The 6,000-nt window shown below is 55.1% G+C and overlaps 1 protein-coding gene across 12 annotated transcripts in view; it reads right to left on the minus strand.

The window, feature by feature from the left end:
- The window catches only part of FGFR2 (fibroblast growth factor receptor 2), a 99,921-nt gene extending 97,453 nt beyond the window's left edge, over positions 1-2,468 (minus strand). For all 12 annotated transcript variants that reach the window (XM_045853828.1, XM_045853827.1, XM_045853826.1 and 9 more), the window contains exon 1: positions 1,964-2,468. The gene's annotated coding sequence lies outside the window, so the exon portion shown is untranslated. The remainder of the gene's footprint in view (positions 1-1,963) is intronic.
- Positions 2,469-6,000: the final 3,532 nt, after the last annotated feature.

Consider the following 6,000-nt stretch of genomic DNA (forward strand, 5'->3'; position numbering starts at 1 on the left):
GAACACAGGCCCAGCATGCCGCTGGCGGCCACAATCCCGGCTTCCTGCCTTCAATACCATAATCCTTCCTGGAGTCTGAGCCTCAGTGAAAGCCCCAGCGTGTTTATTTTTCCCCTTGAAAGGGAACTCTCTTCTCAGCCCGGCCGTGGGAGGAGTTGTCATCCTCCCAGTGATGGATGGCTCTTCACGACCACCCGCTCCCCTGGTCCACGATACCCTCGGCACAAGCCTGCCCCGGGAGACAGGCAAAGTGGCAATCGAGAGAACCTGAGTGGGGAGTGGTCCCCATGCTGGGGCTATCCGAGGCTCCTCAATTTACCAGAACATTCCCAAAGTCCCGCCCCCCCAACTCCAAAAAGGTAAGAAAACACAGTGCCCGCCTTCACTAGCTTCCACCTCTAAGCAGGTATGTCAGTCCGCCGGAGGGCTTGCCCATGCGGCGTTCTCCTGCGCTTTGTTCTTGGGAGATTTCACAGCAGGAAAGTCAGCAGTGCTATGGGGTCGGGGATGGGGGGGGGGGCGCCAGGTCCCCACCCAGGGTGCAGATCTATCTCCAGGCTCAAAGCCGCCCTGGCACTGCCCTGCTCCCCAGGGCTGAACGGGAGAGGGAGCAATCAAGGGGTCTAATGGGGGGGGGTGGAGTTTCCTCAACAGACTGAAATCTCAAGAAACACACATATAAAATACAGGCGGACCCAGAACAGCCCTCAGCGCTCTGCGAATGCGGGCAAGCCCGTGCGAACTGGCGGCAGCTCTCACCACCACCAACTCGGCTTCATTGTAGCATTTCTTTCATTTGTTTGCCTGGAATATCCTGTTTTTCCCCCCTTCTCTGGGCGCTAAAGAGCTCAAAGAAATCTGCATTTTAATTGACATTCCAGGGAAAGGGAGAGGGGCGCCTGATTGCTTTTCTATTCAAACTAAACAGGCTTTTCAGATGAAAATGAGTCGAGGCCAGAGGAAGATTTACAGGGATTTGGGACCAAGGGGACAATAGGGTTTTAAATGTTGATAGCGTTGCACACCAAACACATAATGGGTGCCCCGAGTGTGAAAGCAGGTTTGCCTTTAAGGGCAGGTTTTATTGAATCGAGCGAGAAGGAAGGCCGGGAGAAGAGTTTGCGAGGGAGCGGGCTGCGAGGGGACCGCGTAGCCCCGTGGCCCCCGGGCCGGACCCCTGCATCCAGCCCTCGGGCCGGGAGAGTCGCTGCCAGCGTCTCGCGGGGCCCTCGGCGGATTCCCCAGCGCAGCCCGGTCGCTGAAAGAATGAGCGCGCAAGTTAGAACTCGCCTGCGCTTTCGACATCTCTGAGCGGCAGCAAGCAGCGAACTCGAAAAAGTCGGTCCAGTTCGCCCCCTAGCCCCAGGCGCGCTGCGGACGCGGGGCGCCGGGCACTGAAGTCGTAGAACCGAAGCAGCTCCGGCTCGCAAAGGTGCCGCCCTGATAGCATCGCGCACCCTACGGCGATGTTGCCCGCCCAACTCCAGCGATTCCCTCCAGGGGAAAGGTTTCCCGCCGGGGCCTAGACGGGACAGGGTGGGCGTTCCCCGGGCTCTGGAATAAGGGACCCCAAAGATGCCCTTCTGAGCCCCAGATCTGCGGGGCTGTGCCACCAGCGAGGCAGCCCTGCCGCTCGTCCGCGGGCTCTGGGGTCGGAGGACCGCGCCCGGCCGGTGGGGCTGAGCCCGCGGGAGTTTGACAGGGAGGGGGGAGCCAACGGCAGGGGCAGATGTCAGCATCTGGATGGGGGTGGTAGAGGTAGAACTTCCCAAACCCCGGCCGCCAGCACGCACCCAGCTCCGCCATCACCCATGCAGCCACAGAGGGAGGGACAGGGAGCAGCTTCCAGTGCCAGTCCCCCGAGCCTTTGGCTCGGGAGACGGTGCACCCCGCGTCCCGGGCGCCCACGGCGCCCGCTCTCCCCTCTGGCGAGAATCCCCAAGGCACCCGACACGGCGATTACCTTGAATGGCAACGCTCCTCGGCGATCGGTTCTGCCCCTGCGCCCGGCGTGGATCAGGATGGAGCCAGCGACAAGCTCTGGGGAAACTCCAAAAAGGAAAAAGTGGTTCTGGGGTCCTCGCCGGCGCCAAGACTCCGAGGCTTCACGAGAGCCCCAGGCTGCGGAGGAGCGCGGGCATGACGCCCGCGGGCTGCCCACGGATTTGGGGAGCGACAGGAAGAAAGGACTCAGGCTTGGCTTTTCCTCCACCAAACTTTGCTCGCAACTTGCGAACGCTCAGAACGCGCAGGAAAGCTGCGGCCTCGGGGCGCCCGGGCCCCGCCAGCCTGGATAGAAGTCGCCGCGCCGGGCCAGCTATGCCGCGCGCAGACCTCGCGGCGCCCCAGCTTTGTGGCGGCCGCGCTCGCTCGCCCGCTCGCCCGCTCGCCCGCTCCGCACCCGCAGCCCGCCCGCTCGCTGGGCTCTCCGCCGCGCTCTCCGCCGCCGCCTCGCCCGCGCCGCTGCAGCCGCCGCCGCCCCCTCCCGGCGGGTCACGCCCCCGCTGAAACTCGAGACGTTTCCTGGACCGCGGCGCCCGCTCTGCCAATCAGCGCCGCGCGCCCCGCCGCCCCGATTTGCGCGGCTCCGGAGGCCCGAGAGCCGCCCGAGACGGCAGCGCGGAAGACTAGGGGCCGGGCCACGATCGGGCCACGATCCGGGACGAGAGATGCGGCAGCATCCTCCGTGATTCAGGCCCGGTCCCTTCCCGTTCCTCGGCAGTTACACTGACCAACGGTTTGCCGGCGATTGCGTTACGTTGCTTAGTTTCAAGTCAGAAGACAAATGACAGAATGCGTGCCCTAACCCTAAAGAGACTGTAAAATACCTCGACACGAAATTGGAGGGAGAAATTTAATGCAACTGAAACTTGGAGAGGAGAGGAAGCAACTTGGAAATGTTTGCAGGACATTCACTATTCTGCCCTTCAAAACAATAGCAATGAGAGAAGAAACGAGTATTTATGGAGGCCCTCCTCTGGGTAGGTCATGCTGAATAGAATATTCTTTTTAACCAGCACAACTACCCCTCAGAGTAATAGTTTCAGCTTCCGATGAGGAAGCTGAGGACGGGAGATGGTACGCATTTTGTCCAGGGCCACGTAGCTGGTTACTGGCAGAGCCTGACTTTGCATATGACTCTCTCAGAAAAAGTAAAAACCTGCCACTCAAAGTGTGTTGTTTAGTAATATATATCTGGACTAATAAAAAGAAATCCTAAAGAGTCTAAAGACTCAGTTCTACTCCACGCAGCTGAATGACAAGCAAATCACTTCCCCTCTCTGAATCTTATTGATAGATTCTTCCACTGAACTCCAGGCTGTGACTGGTCACATTTCCTATTTCTGTGTACGCTGTTTCCTTGACTGTGTCTGCGGGATCATTTATTTTTTCATATAATTTCTCTCCCTCCTCTGTCATCTAGCTCCTAAGCAGTCATGCTTAGGTTGAGAACAGTATAGATTTTTTTTAAAAAAAAAAAAAGCTTTCATTTGTATCCCTCCGAAAAGGTCATTAAACCCAGAAGTGCTTTAGAATGCTCTCGAGGCCTACAGACAGGTGGACGGAGAGAACCAAATGGGCCTGGAAATTCGGCTCTTCCCACCCTTGGAAATGCGGTTGTTCATGGGTCACCAGCAGCACACGTGTCCTAACGTTCATGAACATATTTTTTCTTTCTTTTTTAAGATTTTATTTATTTATTTTTAGAGAGGGAAGGGAAGGAGAAAGAGAGAGAGAGAGAGAAACATCCATGTGCGGTTGCTGGGGGCAGGGGCCTGCAACCCAGGCATGTGCCCTGACTGGGAATCGAACCTGCGACACTTTGGTTCGCAGCCCACACTCAATCCACTGAGCTACACCAGCCAGGGGCTAACATATTTTTTCAAGGTGCCACATCATTGGAAAATCATTTCTCTTCACGAGCCATCACAGGAAAGGTTTTACCTACATTACTTAAAAGCCAGGAATGTCAAATCCATTGAAAGACTTTAAGTACATGGACATGAACTTGCGTTGTTGGAGAATTGACAGCACAGACAACGGTCTGATTCTCAAGCAAAAGTATCAGTCCGTATGATTGGGGGCATGCGTTGGCCAAGTCTTCTGACCCGAGGCAGTCCCAGACCTTTTCGTGAATGGACCCCTCAGCCAGGGGACCCTCCGAGACCCACTGCCACCTTGGTTGTTGAGAACGAACAAATACTTGACAAGTTCTCAGACCCCCGGTCACAAAGAGAGCTGTGAACGCCCGCCTGTCCGGAACAGAGGCCGGCCCTCACATCCTTCCATTCGCCACCAATGGGAAACTCGAGTGTCTCGGGCAGATCCTTTCCCATCCTGGGACGGCATATCCATCAGCCATTGAAAGTGCTGTGAGCACATTCTCACATAAATTACCGGATCAGGAAGCCCTCGTCCCTAAGCCCGGCCACCGAGAGCTTTGTGTCCCCTGAATAACAAGGAAGCCTTCCCCTGAAAATGACAAATAAGAACATGGACTTGAACGTCCAGGCGCAGTCTACAGAATTCATTCTTCACCGGGAAGAAAAGACACCCATCCATCACGAGATGCTTTCCCCCCTTCAGAGTGTCCCCTTGGGAGGGAGTGTGGCCTGCAACAGCAAACTCCTCCGTTTGGAGAAAAGCACAAGCATGTTTGGAATTTTTTTAAAAACACCTAATTCTGTCATCATATTTAGGCTTCAAGTAACCTCAGAGGGTCTAGGGCGGCTTTCACACCAGCGAGGCTTCTGAATGAGAAAATAATCTCTTTACAGTTTTTTTTCTCGTCCCTCTTCCAGTGGCTCGAACCCCTTGTGCCCATGGCCTCCCGTGAATGGTGTTGCTAATAAGCCTATTAATGAGCTTCCACGGCGAGCGTGAATAGGTAAATAAGCCCCAATCTGTTGAGGTTCGGGGCCGAAGGCAGGAAAGCCCGCGAGAACTAAAGGTGACAGTTTGAACTGAACTCCGAGTGCCAGCACCAGGTTTCGGCTGAAAGACCCGCCAGACAAGGCCGCATTCACAGGCCCTCCACCCCCCACTGGGCACCCTTTTCTTCACCATTTTCTTCCCTTTACAAAATGTCCTGAGTAGTCACCACCCCTCCTTTTTTTTTTCAAAAGCCCTCAAGACGCGCCCCCCCCTTTTTTTTTTTACTCTAGTGATGATACACCAATGCATGGGAGAAAAGTGACACCCGGCCACCAGTGGTGCGCAGTCCCCAGGGACCAAGGGTGCCACTAGCCCATTGGTGACGGGAGAGGAGCGGGGGAAGGGGGTGGGGCCTGCACCTCTCCCCTTCAAAGATGTGGGGTTTCTCCTTTAATAATTTGTTTGTTAATGGGTGGCTGTTCCTTGCCTTAGATGAATGAAGGCTAATTAAGTGCTAATGAGCCCCTCTAATGTGGTTCTGCGCTCTCTGCAGAACTATGACTTTCTTGAAGCTTTAAGCTACATCTCAATAAAGCGCATAGCACAAAAGAAGCATTTGGAAGGAGAAATACGGAACAGTCCAGGGGTTATGGTAAGAGTCGGCACTCCTGGGAACTTGTGGCTTCTCACTGAGGCGGGATCGTGGGTCCCGGCACTGAACTTCACCGGTGATTCTGAACTTCGAACTGAATCTCAAAGCCTGGAGCCAGAGTCCTTCTAGAAGTCCTGCTTCACTCTGAGGCGAAAGGGCTTCGGTTCCAACCGAGGAGGTGTGGCTCCCTTCACTCAATGGTCCTGTGTGACCTCGGGCAAGGGACTTCATGTCTCTGAGTCTTCCATGTTCTCAGGTGTCAAATGAGGAAAATAATAGTACCTGTCCTGAGTTAACAGGATCATGAAGAGGACTGAGTGAATTAAGGTTGGACAAGACTTTTTTTATTCGGATGCCCCTCTTGGTGCTAAAGAAACTCTCTGGCACATGGGAAAGGCCACGTGTTCCCAATGATGACTATTAGCTCATTAGTATTAGTTCTTGTTATTCCTCCTCCTGGGACCACTGGGAGG

Source organism: Phyllostomus hastatus, unplaced genomic scaffold (assembly GCF_019186645.2).
Source record: "Phyllostomus hastatus isolate PE091 unplaced genomic scaffold, TTU_PhHast_1.1 phas_scaffold_1066, whole genome shotgun sequence".
NCBI lineage: Eukaryota > Metazoa > Chordata > Mammalia > Chiroptera > Phyllostomidae > Phyllostomus > Phyllostomus hastatus.